The sequence below is a fragment of the Cornus florida genome, unplaced genomic scaffold (assembly GCF_030987335.1).
Source record: "Cornus florida cultivar Cherokee Brave unplaced genomic scaffold, ASM3098733v1 CherokeeBrave_3.0.0_Hap2_Chr07, whole genome shotgun sequence".
NCBI lineage: Eukaryota > Viridiplantae > Streptophyta > Magnoliopsida > Cornales > Cornaceae > Cornus > Cornus florida.
This window is the reverse complement of record NW_026775577.1, coordinates 19,645,141-19,666,258: the sequence shown is the minus strand read 5'-3', so window position 1 is coordinate 19,666,258 and position 21,118 is coordinate 19,645,141. Positions and strand designations below refer to the sequence as shown.

The following is a 21,118-nucleotide window of genomic DNA, read 5'->3' as shown; positions in this document are numbered from 1 at the left end:
TATAGAGTTTATAAAGGGCACAACTATAATCATTACAAATTTTGAATAGAAAATATCATTAAATGGAAAGTCCTAGGGTAATTGGCCCCACTGAACCAACGTGACTTTTTTGTTGTTTTTTGCAAGCGAAAGTTAGAAGAAGGTTCTAAAAGTCTTCAAAGGACATAATTTTGTATTTTAAAATCTTAAGTTATTGACATAAAAGATAAATATATCTCAATGAATTTTATTTAAAGAATTTAGGGTGATAACTTGGTATTTGTGTCTTGTTGAAAAAATAAAATAGAATAAATTAAAAATATTTTATTATATGAGTCAATTCAAATACGTTTATTAAATAATTAATCCAACACGTCACATTCAACAACTATTTAATATTTTTTATTAATACAAAATGCAAATATAAACAAAATAAATTGGTTATTTGATGGATTATACTATCACATGGTAGGATGAAATTGGTGATGACTATCATATTGGAAGGCAAATTTCTTAGAAAATGTGTTTTGCCAAAGACGTGATAGCAAATTCAATTAGAGGGTACATTAACACCTTAACAAAAGCGATTAATATTAATATCATTCAATCATAACATTAGCTAAAAGTAATTTTAGTAATATATAATATCATAAGTTGATGACTTCGATAGTTCAGTAAATTAATACCTACGATGAACTTTATAGTATGTACCATACCGATTTAAACGGCTTGAATCGCCTTATACTTTTATTAGAATAGTGATTGCACCATTAGAACTTAGGTAATGCATACATGGACATTGCGATACAATAAATTTAAAATAAATTGTACACAAATAAGGCATAAATACGTCAAAATTAATAATATAATATATAAAAAAAATTCCATCCATTCCATAAAAAGTGTCATGTTTGGGGGATCGTGACTCACAACATGATACTTTTGAGTCACAGTTTTTCAAACATGACAATTTTTATGAGACAAAGGATTAATTATTTGTTATATTATTTTTGTGTATTAGTCAATAATACATTTTAAATTACATTGAATTTCATTATTCTAAAAAAATAATTACAAAATTATCCAATTGCGTTTAAAAATGTGTTCAAAATGTGTCAAAATGTGTCATTGCCCTATCAATAAAAAAAAAATAGTTAAATTTCACAACATATCTAACCCTCTCCATGTTCCAAACTAACATGGCATCCCGAGGTGGGAGTCCGTGCTTCCTAATTAACAAAAAAAATAAAAAAACTTCATCGTGCCCGTTGCGAGGGTATATCAAATTGTTCATTATCAATATGTATTATACAAATGGACCGAATACACCGGTACAATTAAGTTTTTTCCTAATTAACAGCCATACAAAAATGAGAAAAGACAAAAACAGGAAGAAGCTCGTAATCCGGACGGGAGTGGAATAATTCCGAGAAACAAACACCAAAAGATAGAGATGCCAACACATTGGCAACTTGCAAGTGGCGTGTTTAACGAGGCCACGCTAACGTTGAAAATGCCCTATTTTGTATGGACAATGCTCGAACACGCGTCGACTACCCATTTGTCAAACAAAAGTTGCCCACCTCGTACCAAACCGCCTCAGCAAAAAATCACAGACCGACCGACCGACCGACCGACCCATGCGATTTGATTATATATCGACCGTCGATTTATTTCTAGAAGGTCAATCTCATCCGTCCAACACTCCCAGACCCTCTATAAAACGGCCTGGTCCTCACAATATCATCATACATCTAACAGTCGTCTATTTTATAATTTTATATTTTGTCCCTGTATTCTGCACAGATCTGTTCTTCAGGTCTCTGATTTTCGATATTCTCTCTCTTCGCCATAGTTTCGAGCTTCGATTCGAATACGAACTCTCTGCTACAAGGTATTGATTACAAAAATTATGTCATCTATCTACTTTTTCATGTAGATCTGTTGATAGATTTGCGATATGACCTTAATATTTGGTGATTTAATTTTGATATTATCCTCATAGAAAGATGATTTTTTTTGAAAACTTTTTCCCGTTAGATCCGTTTGCGATATGACCTTTATATTTCGGTGATTCAATTTTGATATCAATTTTGATATTTTCTTCATAAAGATATGATTTTTTTTGTATTTTTATTTTGAATATTTGATTCGGTTTGGACTTTTTCTCTGTTGTTAGATTTGCGATATAGTTTTCGTTGAGACTTTTTTCATGTCGATCTGCTGCTTGTGATTCATTATATATGTGTGTGTGTGTGTGTGTGTATATATATATATATATATTCTCGTTACTTTTATTATCCTCCGTTTGTGGTAAAATCCCTTTTTTTTCTTGTGTTTTCTTTGTATTTCTATTCGGTTTTTACAGGAATAGATATGGCGTTTTTGATGTGTTTATCTGAATTCTCAAGAAGCCACATGACGAGTGTCACACGAAGACCTATACATTTGGCTGTATGTGGGCATCCATCTATGGCGACTTGGAGTTCCAAGTGACATCTATGGCGAAAAGATGTGTAAGTTGAAGAGTATGTTTGTAATCATATCAAGTGGGATGGTTGGTTTGTGTTTGGAAGATGTAAAGCATCAGAAAGGATGGCTCGGGATTCAATTGATGTTGTGATCCACCGACCTTTGCCATGACAGGTGCGCTTGCATGGCAGGTCACCCATACCCTAATAAAAGTATTCATTTTTTTGGTTTGCGGGGGAGATCGCACGGGGATTTGCCCGGGATCTCCTCCACTGTGTGTTGTGTGTGTCCTTGTGTTGTTTTTCCATCTTTCCCCTTTTCGCTCATAGTTTCTGAATCTCGCACACAAAGCAAAGCAATTACGAGCAACAATAGCCAACAATTTCAGCGACCGGAAGGATCATGATCAAGCAACGATACATTTTCAGGTACACAAGCTTTAATTCTACCTGCAGAAAGGGAAAAAAATCTTTAATTTTTCAGTAATTATGAATCTTTAGATTATTAATTCTATAGTTGTATAAATGGTTTTTGCCCCCACATCGTGTCTATTGTTTCAACATTTTTGGAAAAATAAAAATTCCCTAGAACAAAAAAACTCTTCTCAATACTAGATTTTATCATAAATTACACAATTTTGGTTTTAAAATTGCACGATTCAATGAAAGGGAAGTCTCAACTTACTAGTTCTGGTGCAGAAGTATTTTATTATACGGGATAGACTTTCATCCTATTTTTATAAATCCCTAAACGGTGTCAATTGTGATGATTATACGAAAGGCCTCAACCGATTCAATGATGGTACATCCATTTCAATATATTTTGAACTATGTACCCTCGCGAATATCAAAGTTTCATGGGGAAAATTTATTCGGATACAGAATTAGCTCTCCAAACAAATGAAGGAATGATTGGACACTCAATGAGACGGACTGCACGAGTTTGTATGGTGGCTGTATCTCTGTCTCTCTCTTAAATTTTACTTTTATGTTTTCATTGATGTGGTAATATTTCACAAAACTATGCACAGCACTACCGGAGTTTTCAAACTTGTCACGCCAATTTTTTCTGTTAATTCATGCCGGTTATGTCTCTATTTGTTATGTTTCTTTGGGTACCATTAAATTTGTTGGGAAGCTTCAAATTTGTGCTCAGTTTTACAAATTTTGTGCAATGGTTATCTATATTTTTGATAGAGAACTGATTAGATTTTGAACTAGCAATTGTGGCCTAGTGTAATCCAGTTGAGTTGTATTGTAGTGTAGTGCATCATTTATGTTGGTATGTATTTTCATTCTTAGTATATGCAAGAAAGTTTTGTGCTTTGGCTGTATTCTGGTCGTTTTCTGGCTGGTATTGTTTTTGCTTCTTGGGGATGACTTATGCTTACAACGGCCGGCCGTGGTGAAGGTGATGGTGAAGGCGGAGCTGAAGGTTGTCAATGGTTGTGGACTACTTTATTTTTGAGCGCAGCGCAAGGAGGACATGCAAATCCTTTCTGTAGCACTCTCTCAGAGGAGTTGTCAAAGAAACTCATCTGACTTTGGGTACAATTGTTATTCATGCTGCCAAGTAATCTCAATCTCATGTCAGTTAACTCTCCACTTGTTATAATTTTTCTTTGGCCATCATTAAATTTACAATTCTCAATGTTTGTTTTATTGTGCAACATTGAGTTGTATTTTATTGTGCTACATTGAGGTATATTATGGACGCGTCATTTTTGATTTTGAAGTTATTGTATTATCAATTACCATATGTAATATATATATATATGTATATGTGTGTGTGTGTGTGTGTGTGTTCTGGTTAGTTTGCTTGTAGAGATGGTCACGTAGTACTGGCACAAGAGCTGCTTATGTCTTCTCACAAGCGGTACAAATAGTTTGGAGCTGCTCTTTAGTAGCGTCTCGTGTTTGTCTATCTTGTTCTTATGCTTGGGAATGATTTGGGAATGATTTTATGAGACTCAAAAGTTGTTTGTGATATTTCAAATTTACTTGGTACTAATTCACATTCAGTTTTACCTTTTGCATCTTTGTAATTGTTCTTTTTTCTTTTAATTAATTAAGGCCTTCCACTGTTGAAATTTTCATTTACTACTTTCTAATTTTTATTTTTCTTTTTGTTAATGAAGGTATGCTAATTGTTGAAATTTTCATCCACTTTAGTGTAAAAAAATTGAAATTATTATAAATTGTTTCGAGGGAAACGAAATGCGAATATTTTAACAAAGCAATTATTTTTATAATTTTTGTTGTTTCTCAATGCGAAACAAATGAGATTGTAGAAATTACTATCTTTAAACGAAAATAATATTCTATTATATTAGAGTAGTCACAAGGAGTAAGGGTTAGGGTTGCTATATTTTTATTTCTTTGAGATGACTGCCTTTGAAGATCTGTTGGCTCAAGTTTGGTAAAGAGCGCTCAAATCTGCTTTTGATTTGAGAGGATGGTGGTTCGAGTCCACCCGGGTCTTTTATTTTTATCAAAATATGCTTCATTTTAAAAATGAATGTTTGGGTTGTTTTTAATTAAATAAAAATACAATTTTAAAATTGTTAAAAAGTTTATTTTTTGGGATCTAACACATGGTCAACTCCCTCCATTGGTACTGGTCGGAAATGAGGGAGAGGAGAGGATAGCCAACAGCTCATTTTTATCAAAACATGTATCTATCGATTTCCAAACAATTTTTTTGCATTAGACCCACCTCACGTTTGCTAGTTTGATTTTATGTCACGACTCACACTCGGGATCGTATCCCGTGTGTGTATGGTACCGGGAGTAAGGGCCGGCCCTGGGCCTAGGCGGCCCAGGAGGTAGCCTATGGCCTCCAAATTTGGGGGCCTCAAATTTTGGCCCAGCCTATATAGCTAAAATAGGCCTCAAAATTTGGCCCAAAACAAAACTTGATCCTACAGAAAAAAATGCTGATACAGAAATAAAAAATGTTGGCCCATAATAAAAATAAAACGTTTGGGTTGATGGGCCCAATTTTGTTCAGTTTGGCTGTCTTTTAAGTTTTATCCACTGAATTTCTTACCCATTTTTATGTTTTTCGAATCAAGAAATTTTTTTGAAAAAACGAATTGTGTTCTAGGGCTCCTGCGCTCCTCGAAGTCGAAGGATAAGATTTGGGTTTGTGTTTGGGAGATTAGCTTCAGTTTCATCAGGAGCAGCGCCGAAAAGATTACAAGTAAGTAACTCATCCAGTAATTCCAATTTATGGTACTGGGGTCCTTTTTCGCTTTTTCCAATCTGAAATTGATATTTTTTTCTTGATGGCGCGTTTCATTGGTCTGGTTGATTATTGAATTTTGAAAATTTATGGGATGCTTGAAATAGAAGATTTATACCTTACCTTAGAGGCTTAGAACAAAAAAGGCAGGATAAATTGGATAATTAAGTTATTCCACATAGTGTATTGCTTGAAATCATGCAGGATACAAGGCAATCATTCTGGCGTTATTTCTATTAATTCTTTCTTTTCAAGGAATGTTGATTGAACTTTGCCTTGGACTTAGATGATTTTGCAGAGAAAACTGGGAAAGGGCTGTTATATATATGAAGATAATTTAAGTCATACCTACTATTCCAAGAAAGAACTATGAATTGAAGATTGTGTTAATAATTGGAGGGTTTTTTCGAGGTGGGTATTTGTCTTCGACGATGCATGTGAAAGTGAAAGAAAGAGTAGTACTAGTGTGAATTGGGTGTTTAATATTAAATAGAAAGTGAGATTGTTTGCCTTAGTTTTGACAAAGTTCTACATCTGTATAAGAGGTCATGAAGTTGATTGGTTAGAGTTTGTCTTGTTTAGAGCTGTTGAGTTGTATGGAATTATGGATTTAATTGATAACTAGTAACATCTATATACGGAGGTCTGATGAGCTGCAGAGTGGTGTTAATGAAGTTTAGAGGGAGTAAGTGACGGAGATGGAACATGGGGGCATCAGATGACCTTTGTGATATATATATATATATATATATATGCTACTGGGATGAGTACTTAATAGATTTGTAGTTATTAGTTAGTTGTCTTATGCACACTGACGCACAATTATTTGTTGGTGGTGATAAATTTATAGTTATATTTATATTTATTAGTTAGTTGTCTTATGCACATGGCTCATACACATAATTATATTAGTGGTAAAATTTGAAAATATTGTCTGAAAATTTCGCACTCTTATAATTTTTTTTGAGCGTGTGAAACTTAAAGGGCTCGCATTTGAAAGTTCGCCTAGGGCTTCTCAAAATTTTGGGAATATCAGGCCGGCCCTGATATCTATTATCCATTCCATCCAACCAAAAGTGAGAGAAACACCTTCCCTTCCCTAGGGATGACTCATCCATCCCTACCCCTCTCCCTTCCATCCATTTGTAGCAAAATAACACCCCCACCCGTTTTGTTATTAGCCTTTGTATATATAGGCCAATAGGCCAAGGGTTGTGCTCCTCTGTTTCGTCTTCCGAGGGAGAGTGATGATCTTCACCCTCTTATGTGTAGTGAATCGCCCATTCTCATTAGATAGTACTAGTTGTTCCATATTAATTTGTTATCTAATATCTAATTAGTATAATTCGTATATATACAAACAAGTCAATGATCTAGTGGTACCAGACCCCTTACTTCTCAAAGAGAGGTAACGGGTTTGAGTCTCAGTGGAGACATGTGTGTGTGAGTACCAACTAGGAAAAAAAAAAAAAATTCGTATATATATGTGTGTTTTTATTTATGATCATCAGAAGAATGTGTGCGGTACATGCGCTTATTGTAGCTTTGCTCGGATGGACCTCGTCGTTCCCAACTCAAATAGAAAAGGCTGTATCAAAAGACGTCGATTCGTTTTCTGCCCTAAATGAGACGGCGAATTTCTAGATTTGAAAAGAAGTTATCTGAGTTAAAAAAAAATTACTGTTTAATGAGGTTGGATCCTCAATTTTACGAACTATTGTCCAACTACCAATTCAATTGAAACTACAGTCACTAAGAAATAAAGAAGGGTGGGTGTTAATCAAAGTACGAGTGATATATATTATAACAATTCTGATGCAGTTATTTTGGGCATAAATTTCAAATACTCGTAACTCTTTCTACTTTGTACTTGAAATTTAAGGCTGTTTGGCAAGTGCTTTGTTTTACGCAGTTTTGTTTTCCGTCCAATACTCCCAAATGCTCTATAAAAAGGCCTTTCCTCGCAATATCATTATACATATAAGCGTCGTGTATTTTCTCATTAATATATTTTCCCTATAAAATTTGCACAGATCTGTTATTAAGATTTGTGATTTTCGCCATCAATATCTCTTGGATTGATCATATTGAGCTTCGATTCAAATACAAATTCTCAATTTGTTGTTTCGTCAACTTTGTAGATCTGTTACAAGGTATTGCTTGCGAAAATTATATGATCTATTGACTTTTTTCTGTAGATCTGTTGTTAGTTTTGCCATAAGATCTTAATATTTTGGTGTTTCAATTTTGATATTTTGTTCAAAAATTATATGAGTTTTTGACTCTTTTTTTTTTCAATTTTGATATATTTCGTCATCTTGTAGATCTGTTACAAGGTATTGATTACGAAAATTATATGATCTGGTAATTTTTTTTTTTTCCACCAAAGAGTCTTTCTGTTAAAGTAATTTGCGTTTCAAAATTTTCCTTGTAACGCAAATAACTTTTTAACCCGAATATATATATATATATATATATATATATATATATAATGTGTGTACGGGATTGTATATAACTACGAGTGAAACCGATTCTCTTCATTGGTCTCACTATTTTCCTATTAGGGTTAGGGTTGGGGGAATTTTGAAGGTCTAAGAGGCATGCCTCCTTGATCATCAGGTAGCCAACTTCTACTCTCTTATTCTTCTTTTTCTTCTTTGTAGATTCCTGATTCAAATGTTTTGATGATATGTTGTTATTCAATTCATATTCTGCATGTTTCTTTAATCATTTCGAACTCGATTCAACTTCATTTGCCTCATATTCTTCTACTTTCTGTTATTATTATGATTCTGATTGTTATTAAAGTCCAGTTTCCATATCTTTCCGATGTTTTTGACGTGTTTGAATTATGTCTGCTTAATATTTTACTTCGGGAAAATCTAATTGGAATGGACGGTCTCGGAAAATTATAAGTATGTTGTTTTTGACAATATTTTACTTGTTTGATGAGATGTTACATTTTATTAATTGATAATTTTACAAATTGTTTTCATGATGTATTGGAAAATTTATCAAGGTTTCGTTTTTCTTTTGTTTCTTTTTATTGAATAGATAGGATTGTTATTTGCACCATTTTAACATGCTTCTATTAGATGAGATGGTCTTTAGTACATAGGATATGTTAGGAAAGAAGTACTGTAATTTTTAGTAGTGAAATTTTTTTTTTTTCAATGCACCAGACAAGTAATATAAAATTCTCTGGGAGTGCTCCTGGGGGAATTGAAATCATTTTATTTTATTTTCTTACCAATTCAATTTTTGCTATTTCTATTTACTTTTATGCAATCTCTCTTCTCAACAATCCTAACCATAGTTGTTCTGAAGTTGAATTGACATCCAATATGGTGAGCTTATTTTGTTGTCAATTCTACTACGAACATGAAGCATGGTTGAACTTAAGATCTTTTCTGTTTAGTTTAATTGTAACTATTATGTAGTAAAGTTGATTTGACATTTTAATGATGTTATGAATTTGAACTGTTCATTATTTTGTCCACGCTTGTAATTATGAATCAAATCGTTATTCCCTATGAATAGAGGACTGCATGGGCGTTTTCTTCTTCATTTTTTTTTTTTTTGTCAAACATAGAGCCTGTAATTACACAAATGATTCAAACCAATATACCAAGCAATGACCTCAGGCCTTATTGGTCTGTCATGCACTCATGTCCTAACTGAATTATTTATTATTGAATTCGGTTAGTTTGGAAATGCTTTAACATTTCCTTTGGCATATGTATGGATTTTGATAGTCCTTTCTTCCATATGCGATTCGTATCTCTGTTTTTGGTGCTCTCAATGAGCTAATATGAACCATGATGATGGGGAAATAAATGGGAGGAAAGAGCATAGGCTTTCTTTCCAAAGAACGAAGGTTTTAATTTTTTAGCACGAGTATTTGCTTTTTAATCTTCCAACCTTTTTATTTACAAATGGTTTAGCTTTAAAAATGGCTAAATGTTCATCTATTTGTCCGTCCTTGTTTTTGGAAGGAAACCAATTTTTTATGAAGTTGGCTGTCTTCAATGTGTTACAAAGTAGTAAAAATTAATTACATTATATATATTTTAAATTGCTAGCCATTGCATGGGTACGGAGATTCCATTTTTCTCCTACAAAAAGGGCAAACCCAGTGCACAAGGTTCCTGCCATTGCAGGTTCTAGGGGAAGTCAGATGTACGTAGCCTTACCTCCGCAATCGGAGAGGCTGTTTCCTTGCTGCGACCCGTGACCTCCAGGTCACAATGGAGCAACTGAACATGAATATAATTTGTTTGGTTAATATGAGATATTTTTTTGGCAAGATATTAAGTTGTGTTGTAACATTAATATACATGATCTGGCAGAACCTTTTGCTTTTATGTTCCATAATTGGATAGTTGCCCTGGTATACGGTCTTTTGAGATCTTGAACAACCATGCTGCCTCTAATAACAGTTTGGTTAGACCATAAAATTATAATGTTCTCTTCGAACAAAATTTTCTTAATAGAGAAAAAACGAGTGAAGCAGAGCAAGAGAGTAAAGTACAGTGAGTAGCGACCAAATATTTGGTCCGAATGTCGCCGCCGCCAAGAGTGACAGTGACTCAGCGAGAACAATGGATGACAGAGAACCAGGTTTTTCACATCTACCAACCTTTCTTCAACCTCCCACCCAATTCCCAAGCCGTCATGTAAGCTCTCGCCTCTCTTCAACAATTCTAGGGTTTGATTTCATAAATATATATATATGTATATATGTATTTATATATGCCAGTCTCTGCCCATCCATTTTATACGATCTTTGATGGTATATATGGGAAAGGTTGGAGCTTCAACGTGATAAGCACATAGTGTACCTCACCAATGGTCTCAGACAACTCAGCCCCGCCTTTTTGGATGCCAAGTAACCCTCCTCTCTCATCTATCTCTCTCTCTCTATATATACATATATATGTATATCTTTTTCTTTTATATTTTTGACATTGATTATATATATATATATATCAGTCGGCCTTGGCTTTGCTACTGGATCATTCATTCAATTGCTCTATTGGGGGAGTCCCTTGATGCTGAATTGGAAAGTAATGCCATTGACTTCCTAAATCGTTGTCAGGTTTGGAGTTTCCACTAAATCTTGCTGCATCATTCTTTTAGCAACATCTCCTAAATAAAGTGTATGTCTATCTCAGTGTGTGTGTAATGAAATGACATTTTTATTTTTTATTTTATCAAGTAATGAAATAACCAATCTTGCTAACCCGTTGTATTTCAATTTATATCAGAAATTAAACTTATTTTATTTCTAATCTCATTTGTAATAAGTAATATTTTATCACATTTTTTTTTTTTTTTTGATAAGTAAAAATATTTTATCACAAAATTATGATCCATTTGAGTTTTATGGCTTGTTAATAATGTGATAATGATTAAATAGTAATGAATGAATCTTAGTGTGATCAATATTACTTTCCCTTTTTTCTTCTACTAGCAATGTAACGATCATCAAGTCTGGTAAGTCAATCACAACATGTCCCTTAGGTTAGAGCAATGTTGTTAAAGGCGCGCCTAGGCTCAAGGCGCAGGTCTAGCGCCTGTTGTCATCCCAGGCTCACTAATGTTTACTAGGTGCGCGCCTCGGTTGTGCCTTGTCCTATTTGTTTGGCTGCGCCTAGGCGCACCTCATTTTTTTTTTAAATAATTATTCTATTTCTTAAGCCAAAAAGGGTACTTTTGGAAAATAAACTAATAAGAAAGCCTAAGCTTGTGAAAGAAGAAACTTTTGTTCAAAAGAATAAACAAATAGGAAAGCCCAAGAGTGTGCGAACATAGAAAGAGTGAGACTGTGAGACCAATGACAATGCCCTAGTTGCAGAGACAAACGATGAAACCATGTCAGTTCTTTCTTCTCTCTCTTCTCCTCTACTTCTCTCTCCTCTCATCTTTGCTTGCTTCTCTCTCTTCGTCTAGTTTTCTTTTCTCTCTGTCTTTTTCTTTTTTTTGGGCTCTGTTTTTCCCACCTTTTTCTTCACACTTTCTTTCTCGTCATCTATTTCTCTCACTTCATCTACTTCTTTTGTCTCTGCATTTTTTTTTTGGGCTCTGTTTTTTTACCTTTTCTTGTTAACAGTTTTTTTTTTTTTTGGGTTAATAGATTTATTTCTATTTGTGCTCTGTTTTTCCATTCAAAAAAACAAATTCTGTTTTGCCTTTCAAGAAAACAAATTTGTGCTTTGTTTTATGGTTCATGCTTTATATGGTTGATGGATTTACTTTTTTATATTTGATATTAATTTTTAGAATATTGATACGACTTATGAGATATGAATGCTTTTATGGTAGTTTAAAATTTCAATTGTGCGTCTCACTTCACTCAGGCGCGCGCCTTGCCGTGCGCCTCGCGCCTAGGCTCCGAAGGACCTCTAGCGCCTTGGGCCTTTAATAACACTGGGTTAGAGGAGGGTAATACACATTCAATTGTATAGGTCAACAACCTCAACTTCAGCCTTTAAAATTAGCATCTGTGTGTTTGGTAATTTCATGTTTGGGATTAATTTTTTTTTATTATTATTTACTTCTTTGAGAGAATGATGAAATGATTTTTCAAAACCATTTTGGTGAAGCTCTTGTTATTACTATTGGATTATTTAGTTGTAATCTTTAGCTTCCTCTCTTTTTTTATGACTAAGTTATTCTTCTGGGCAATGTGAAAGCTTTCTGTGGGTTTTGATTTCAATTGTATTGTCTTGTTATGCTTACAGGATCCAGATGGCGGATATGGTGGAGGACCTGGACAGGCAAGTTAATGTTTTATTGTTACGCAACATGCCTTACTGATATCATTCATAACATAATGTCTATTTAGCTACTACTATCATTATTTTCAGCACTTTGAAGTGGCAATTGAGTTCTATAGGTTCATGAAAATTTTGAATTGATTTTTATCTGAGCTCCACAGTAGTCGAACTTGTTCTTTTTGTTCATTGGCCCTTCAGTGTCTGCTTCCTTGTATCTTAACTAACTTATTATTATTGTGACTTCTTTATGAACATGTTTCCTTGAGAAAACAATAAAGTCAGAAGTCTTGGAGTTTAACCTGCAACCATCTCAATTTTTATGCATCTAACAAATTATACCAACAGGCCTGTGGCCTAGCGGTCAGGGGTTCGAACCTTAGCGGAGGCATGTGTGTGTGAGTACCAACTAGGAAAAAAAAAAAAAAAAAAAAAATTTATATTGTTACAAGATGAAGCCACTCTAATGGATAAATCTTGTCTGCCTTCCTCTTTTTCAGTTTAGCTTGTGGTTTTGGTTTCTCATCCTCCCTTCCATAATAAGTGTTGTCCTTTGGGACTCCAATTTTGTTGGGAAATGCATTTTACCCCTTGAAAAATAAATAACTAACCAACAAAATTTACAAATTTACTTTATTGATTTGAAAAGATTTTCGAAAAGCTGAGAGAGAATTTGAAAAATTTGTAATTTGGAATATTTCAAAAAGGAAAGTGGACATTTATTGTGGAACATCCCCAAAGGGAGAGCGTGACACTTATTATGGTGTGGAATGAGTTTTTTTTTTCAATCGGCAGGTATGAAGAAAATAATATGCAAGGTGTAACTATAAGGTTTCTTTCATTTATTATTTAAACATTAATGCTGTTTTCTTTTCCTTTAATCAAATCCCATAAATTTTGTTATATATCAAGTATTCGAAGTCCCGGTTTTGTTTGAAGAGGATATTGACAGCTATTTTTGTTACATGAACTAAAAATTTTAAGTTCACATTCTTTTGTTCTTTTTCCAAATGAATTTTATTTAGATCAGTGTTTAATGATGCATACTTAGTCTAGCTGAGCTGCTTTTCTTTATGGCAGCCACTAACTTTTATGCAGTTTTTCTCAGCTGCCACATCTTGCAACAACTTATGCTGCAGTTAATTCACTTGTAACTTTGGGTGGTGACAAAGCGTTGTCATCAATTAATAGGTGGTTAGTTTATACTCGGGGAAATTTGCTATTTTATCACATTCTTCTGCCCTTTAGAAAGTTATCTGATATGGATTTTTACATAGGTAAACTATACACATTCTTACTGCGAATGAAACATCCAAGTGGGGGATTCAGGTGTGATCTCATATTCATTAGAGTATTTTGAATTTATAATTTCACTGTGATACCACATATCGTTTCATTTTTGCATCCCCATTTCTGTGCAAGCTAATAATTGATTATAATCCAAGATGGAAAGCGTGGTGTTTGTGTATGTTTTCATTGTCATTTGTGTTTGTGTATGCATAATTATGGCATGTATATATGTAGTCCAATAAAAAATATTCCTCTAATGATTATTGGCACTTATCAAACAATGCCTATGTCATTTTGGTGCAGTGGTCTTATCATTTAAGGGGAGAATAGAATAAAAAAATTAACTCGTGATTTTCTAGGCTTAGAATTTTGCAGGATTGCAACTATTGGGTTGGTAGTCAAACCCAATTGAATAAAATGCTGGAAGGAAGTTCAAAAGCAGGAAATTCTTCTTGGGAATTTTATAAGGTTCGAGGATACTGACTACAGTTGATATGTAGAAGAATTTTTCACGAATGAGCTTTAAAGTAAAAAATATTATCTCTTAAATAATTATTCATATATTCCAATTTCCTTGAGAATTTGAGGACCTTGGCAACTACCAAACTACATGACCCATTTTTCAACATTCCGGTTGAGTTGGTGGTTCACTGGTTTGCTTGTGAGGCCTAGAAAGGTAATATATCTGGAACAAAGTTTGTTGAAAGATAGCAAAGGGTTCTTGATTCTTAATTGTTTGAGAATTTTTTTCCTTCTCATTCTAATTTTTTTTCCTTCTCATCTTGTTGAAGTGTTTAGATCTATACCTAAATCTTCACCATAAACCCTGATACATAAAAATACAGAAAACTTGCTGACTCTTAACTTCTTTGATTCAAATTAGTATGGTTTGCCACAATCTTTTTATAATTTTTGAATCAGTTATCAGTTTGACTGGACAATATGGTAAATTTTACTCAAAGAATAAACCTTTTAATGGTTCCTTGTTCACTTTTTGTGTATATATAATTTAAGGAGCCTAGTATAGACTCTTTTTTATATTGTATATTACTTTTCATCAGGATGCATGACGGTGGAGAAGTTGATGTTCGTGCTTGCTATACTGCCATTTCTGTAAGTTTAATTCTTTCTATTCCACCTAAAACAAACCCCCCAACCACCCCCCCCCCCCCCCCCCCCCCCCCCCCCCCCCCCCAACAACCCTCCAAAAAAAAAAAGACGTGCGTGCTTGTGTTGATATTTGTTGAAGGATTTAAATGTTAAAATTACACCCTCTCTAATAGCTTAAGTTTTTAGAGTAGATGGTCGTTAACATGGTATCAGAGCCAAAGATCTCGAGTTCAAACCTCATCGTCACCCTAATAAAAAATTGAAACACGTGTTGGACCAAAAGAAAGCCACATGTGAGGGGGCGTGTTGAAGGATTTAAATATTAAAGTTACACCCTCTCTAATAGCTTTAGCTTTTAGGGTAGGTAGTTAACAATATCTATGTAATTGAAATATAAGGATAGAATAGTGGTTTTTATGAGAGGGGGTGGTGGTTGTACTATATCTAAATGTGGGTCAAATTACCACGTATTAACAAGGTAATATGAGAAAAAAATAAAGAAGAAAAAAGATGGGAAATTAATGGAATGCCAACAAAAGGAAATTCTCTTTTAGCTAAAACTTAAAAGAGGACAGATACAAATTCATCTTCATTTCAGCCTTTCCACTCTGTTAGAAATGCACATTCCTTCGATTGGACTTGCATTAGTCACTTGTTTCCAGTACACGCATTAACATTTGCAACTAAAGGGGTTGCTGATAAACTTAGAAGCATAGTATCAGGTTTAATATTATGTATTACTTTCTCATGGATCCATATACTTTAAATGGTTTATTTATTTATCTTTGTTTTCTTGAATACTGCTCTTTCAATCTTTTATTGATATCTACCGTTTTACTTTTCCGCCCAGGCTGCAAGCATTCTGAACATTTTGGACTATGAACTTGTAAAAGATGTTGGAAATTACATCTTGAGGTTGGTCTCAACTAGCTTTTACCCTCAATTTTACTGCTGGGGCCATCTAATTCAGCAATCTGTTTCATGCTTGTTCTATATGTATTAATTACTTTTCATTTCTCTGTAGTGCTGTTTTTTACCTGCTTGAGCTGTTTTGAATTCTACGTGCATGTTTGAACCCGAAGATGTTTTCAGATGCATGAACTATTATATATCCACACTATGAACTTAGAATAACCGCATCTGAAATGCAGTGCATATTACACCTTGTATTGATGCATAGGTTCCCCCTCTCCCAGGTTTATTTAAACATGTAAGCATAATTTTATGAAGTTATGTCCTTACATAGAGCAGAAGGGAGCTAATTGCGAATAGTTGAAACTTGAAACAAGGCTTTCTTCAGTTGAATTTTGTATGAGCTGAAGGCCCAAAGTCACAAGTGGACGTATTTTAATGTGTTTATGGAACTTATGTGAAACTTATCATGTAATATAAATCCAGCAAGTGTCAAGAAAAGGCTTTGGACATGATTTAGCACATTAGTGACATTTCTGCAATTCTGTTGGACTTGCCCCAAGTATATTCCATGGGCAAAGTAATATAATTATACTCGTGACAAATTTTACATTATATGGACTTTGGGTAACTGTGTGGGTTGCAGATGCAGTCTGCATATTCACATTCATCTAATTGCTATATCTCATTATACACGGACATGGACAAATTAAATCATGGCTGATTTCTATTGTTGTTAATTTAGGTGTAATGAAACTTCTATGCAATATAGCTTCTTAGACGTGGATAATCCATGTAATGAAAGGAACAAATTTGGAAGTATCCTATGCATCTTTGAATGAAATAGTTGTATTCTTCTTTATTTTTTTGGAGGACAGTCTCACTTCGAAGTGTCTAAAATGAATGTGTCAGATGCATATCCATAACCATTACTCATGTTGAGTAACCTGATAGTCTATGGATATCAGTGTCCATGTAACATAGTGGCAAATACATGTGTGTATGCAACATGTTAAGATGAAACTTTTTTCTTTTCCTTTCTTTCAAGATATTGTAAATTAGTGTTGTGTCAGAAATAATTATATCTATATATATATATATATATAGTATCGAATTATCTAAAACTCATGCCATTATAAGAAATAGAAAATCAAGATAACACAAGGGCTCGACACGAGGAGGATGGACTTATATTATATTTTTTGAAATATATGAAAATATACGTAATAATGGTTTATTGCTTGGTGCAACTGTAAAGCTTGGGTTACAAGCACGGGGACGCAGATTCAAGTATGAGTAATTACTTCATGCAAAATCATGTCAAAAGTTAGTTATTTTTCCAGTCTTCCAGTGTCCAGCAGTCTCTGGTTTGCCTTTTTGTTACCCTAAGTTTGTTGAGTTTGTGATATATATATATATATACATTAATACCGGTAAATTTGAATTTGTTTTTATTAATTAGCATGTGATTGTATTGAAGCAACAAAATTCTTGTATCTATCGCCATTAGAGAAATATAAAAGCTATTACAAGTAACTGCTAGGAAAAAATGGAAGTGAGAACAAAGTGACATATGCAGTTCAGATTCTAATCATTCTACCTTTATGGGAAGAAAAGATTTTGGTGCTGGTGCAGAGGATTATATTCTGCAAGAGATTTCGTCTTTTTAACTTATCAAAAAAAAGAAAAAGAAAGAGATTTCGTCTTTTTATTATTGTTGCTCCTGAAAAAAAATAGAAATACCTACCTTAAGGCTCGGTTTTGTGGCTGAATTCCTGCAAGAGATCTGTTACGAAGATGACTAAACTGCTAAAGTTGGTTAAATAATAAATCAGTATGATACTTTGTTTGAGAAGGAAATTTAATGCCATTAGTTTTAGGGGTGGGGGATTTGCACAGTATGATCAAGCTTTTAGTAAAATTTTCCCATTGCAACGAATGTTGATATTATAGTGGATTACGAATTTTAGTGTTTTCTTAATGTTTTTTTTTTAATCATTATGAATAATAGATGGCTGTACTCACTTGCATCTACCCTGCAGCTGTCAGACCTATGAGGGAGGCATTGCTGGAGAGCCTGGTTCTGAAGCTCATGGTGGGTATGTTTCTCACTTATATTTGTTCTTGTATCTGCTAAGGGGCTATGATTCTGTTTCTTGTGATGGTAAACCATTGGGATGAGATACTTCTCCTTTTTATGCACGACGTTGTCTTTGGTGTGATATCTTTCAGGTGTCTCTTTCATGCTCTTATGGTATTTGGAAAAACCACTAATCTAATTTTTTTCTTTATTAGGTACACCTTTTGCGGGTTGGCCACGATGATTCTAATCAACGAGGTTAATCGTTTGGACTTGACTAGTTTAATTGTAAGAGGATCTTTCCTTCTCTTAGATGTTGCTTCTCTATGAACTTTTTCATTATCTGTCTTGTAATAAATTATCATGGTTTCTCTGACTATGCATTGCTTATCTGCTATATTCTAATTGTCCGTCTTTCACTTTTGGGCTCAATTATGGGCACAAAGTATTAATGTTGTGCTGATCAAGTTTTACTTTTAAATAAATGTTTAACTGATGATGTTGTTGAACTAAGGGCCAGTTAAGATATATATATATTTTTTTTCCCCCTGAATCAGTGAGGATATATATCCCTTCATCATAATATTAAACCATTCAAATATTCCTCAATCTTGAAATTAGCTTCCCTGCTTACGATCGAGAATTTGTTAAAGGTCAGCGGCTAAAATTGAAGGAACAAAATCTGGGATGAAAATTCTGTTGTAAAAAGCATTCAGTGTTGGTTCTCATCATCTCATGGACCGCTTGTTTTTATGGGTATAATCTATTTTCTAGCTCCATCTTTGAAGCATATAAATTGGACTAAAAGTTATCTTTTTCATTTATTATTTTTGGGGGTGGTGGGAAGCCTTTTGCAGAAGCTTCTTTCCTCAAACCAGGTTTGCAGGTTAAAACTAAAAGTTAGGAAATGCTTCACTACATTGGGAGCCTTCCTTTGGTAAATCTCCATTGAGAATATAACAACAAATTTCAGCAAAAACCTGAGATGGTGTTCTTTTTAAAAGGGTTGGCAGTAAAAACCGATATTTTCTGTTGTTAGATGAAACCCTTAGTTGTAATGCTTATTTGTGATAATGTCCTTGAGCGTGTGTCAGCTTATCTTTTACTATGGTACCAGGATTGGGTTGTGTTTAGACAAGGGTCGGAGCGTGGATTTCAAGGGAGAACAAATAAATTGGTCGATGGCTGCTACTCCTTTTGGCAGGTGATGACTGTTCTTTTCATCATGTATCAATGTTGGTTTCAATTTCTATAATGGAGTAATAATATATAAAGTGAACCAGGGAGGAGTTTCTGTATTGATACAAAGATTATGTTTCACTGATGAACAATTGCTGCTGTCGGATACTGAAGGAGACTGCAGTTCAGATAGCGCACAATCTGTAGCATCCGATTTGTCTGAAGGTGAACGAGGCTTGGAAGGAACTTCATCTCATGCTAATGAAACTTGCTGTTCCAGGCAGGAAGGTATGCTAACTTAGAAGAGTAAGGGAGAATTAATGTTATCTATTTCCTCAAGCTAGGGGATCTGATCTCCCTCACCTCTTATATGTTCTGTTCTTTTTTATTATTCTTGATGTTTACTTTTTGTTATTTAAAAAAACAGATAGAAACTGCATTCCTTATGATAGATTCTCTTCTGTGGTTTCTAGACCCACCTGCAGGAGAACAGAATGTTTCTGATCCAGTAAATTTTTTCAACATTGGTTTTGATTTTATTAAAGGACGTTCTAAAATGGAACCTCTTTTCAACAGCATTGCTTTGCAACAATATATTCTTCTGTGCTCTCAGGTGTGTTTAATTTTAAAGATTCTTTAAACTATTGTTTACTACTACCCAGTTGGTTAATTTTGCACGTCTGGTTTTGTCTTCCTATTATCTGCCTTCATTACCTTAGCGTACCTTCTGGGAAACCTTGTTAAGTAGCGCAACTTGTTCAAAATTATCATTTTCCAGTGTTCTTAGCCTATTAAAACAGATATGGCCATTTTTTCATTGCTAAAAAAGCAAAATTACCCGCCTCACCTCTAAAAGGAAAGAAATTGTCCTTTTTCTTTTTAGAATTTATACGAGACACGAGCTTTTAGCTCCATGTATTCCAAGCGAGATTCAATGATGACAAGGGCCAGATTTGGCTGCCACTGCCTAAATGAAGATTTTGGTTGTTTGACCAAGGGTATTGTGGCTTGTGAATAAGTGAAATAAGACTTATATGGCACCTGATCTTGCCAAACCTGATTTTAGTTAGTTGCTTGAGGAAGGGCATATTTGGCTAGATTGGGGGGTGGGTGTGTCGGTTGTGAACATTCAACAGTGACTGAACATGTTCAACTTGTGCACATTCAAGCTTTCTATTTTGGTTAGTGCGTTCAATCTACTATTAACACACTTCTGTTCCAACGCTCCAATATAGGACAGCTATTTAGACATCTGCTCAGCTGAAGATTGTGTTTAGTTAGATACTTACCAATTCGTCACACATTAGTGCCTAGTTCAATCTACTATTAACACACTTCTGTTCCAACGCTCCAATATAGGACAGCTATTTAGACATCTGCTCAGCTGAAGATTGTGTTTGGTTAGATACTTACCAATTCGCCACATATTAGTGCCTAGTTCAATATGGGATGCAGATTGTAGATGATAATGATTTTGCATATGTATTTAATTAGTAGATTTTTCCTTTTCTTGCAAGAGTTGGATTCTCACATGATGTGGTTGATGCAGCTGGACGACGGAGGATTCAGAGACAAACCGGTGAAGGATAGATTACTACCACACATGTTATTGTCTAAGCGGCCTAGCCGTGTGTCAGTACAGCTGGTCAAAAGATGCCGATTCTCCACCTTTGCCCAGGGCAGTAATGGGTCCTTATTCCAATCTCTTGGAACCCATTCATCCCCTCTTCAATGTCGTCTTAGATCGGTTTTATGAGGCTCATGAATTCTTCTCAAGGCCTTAGGCCAATTTTTAGTTTTGCTAGTTTTGTTTAAGTTGATTAAAGGAGGTGGCATGAATGCTGCAAATCTGTAATATGAGACTAATATTCATATGATCTTATGATCAGAATGAGTTATAAGTGGGGCATGCCCTATTAAAACTATAGTTGTTCTGTGTTTGAAGCTTTGTTGATAGTAAACCAAAAAATATATATAGGGAATGAAGCTGAGTTTTTTTTTTGGTTGTTTTACTGTGTGTTATTGTCCCTCTTTGTTGGGATGCTGTTAGTTGCAGAAGAAGATAGTTTCTAGTATA

The 21,118-nt window shown here is 34.3% G+C and overlaps 1 pseudogene; it reads left to right on the top strand.

The window, feature by feature from the left end:
• The first annotated feature begins 1,715 nt into the window (after nt 1–1,715).
• LOC132266710 (protein farnesyltransferase subunit beta-like) lies at nt 1,716–21,050 on the top strand (annotated as a pseudogene).
• Nucleotides 21,051–21,118: the final 68 nt, after the last annotated feature.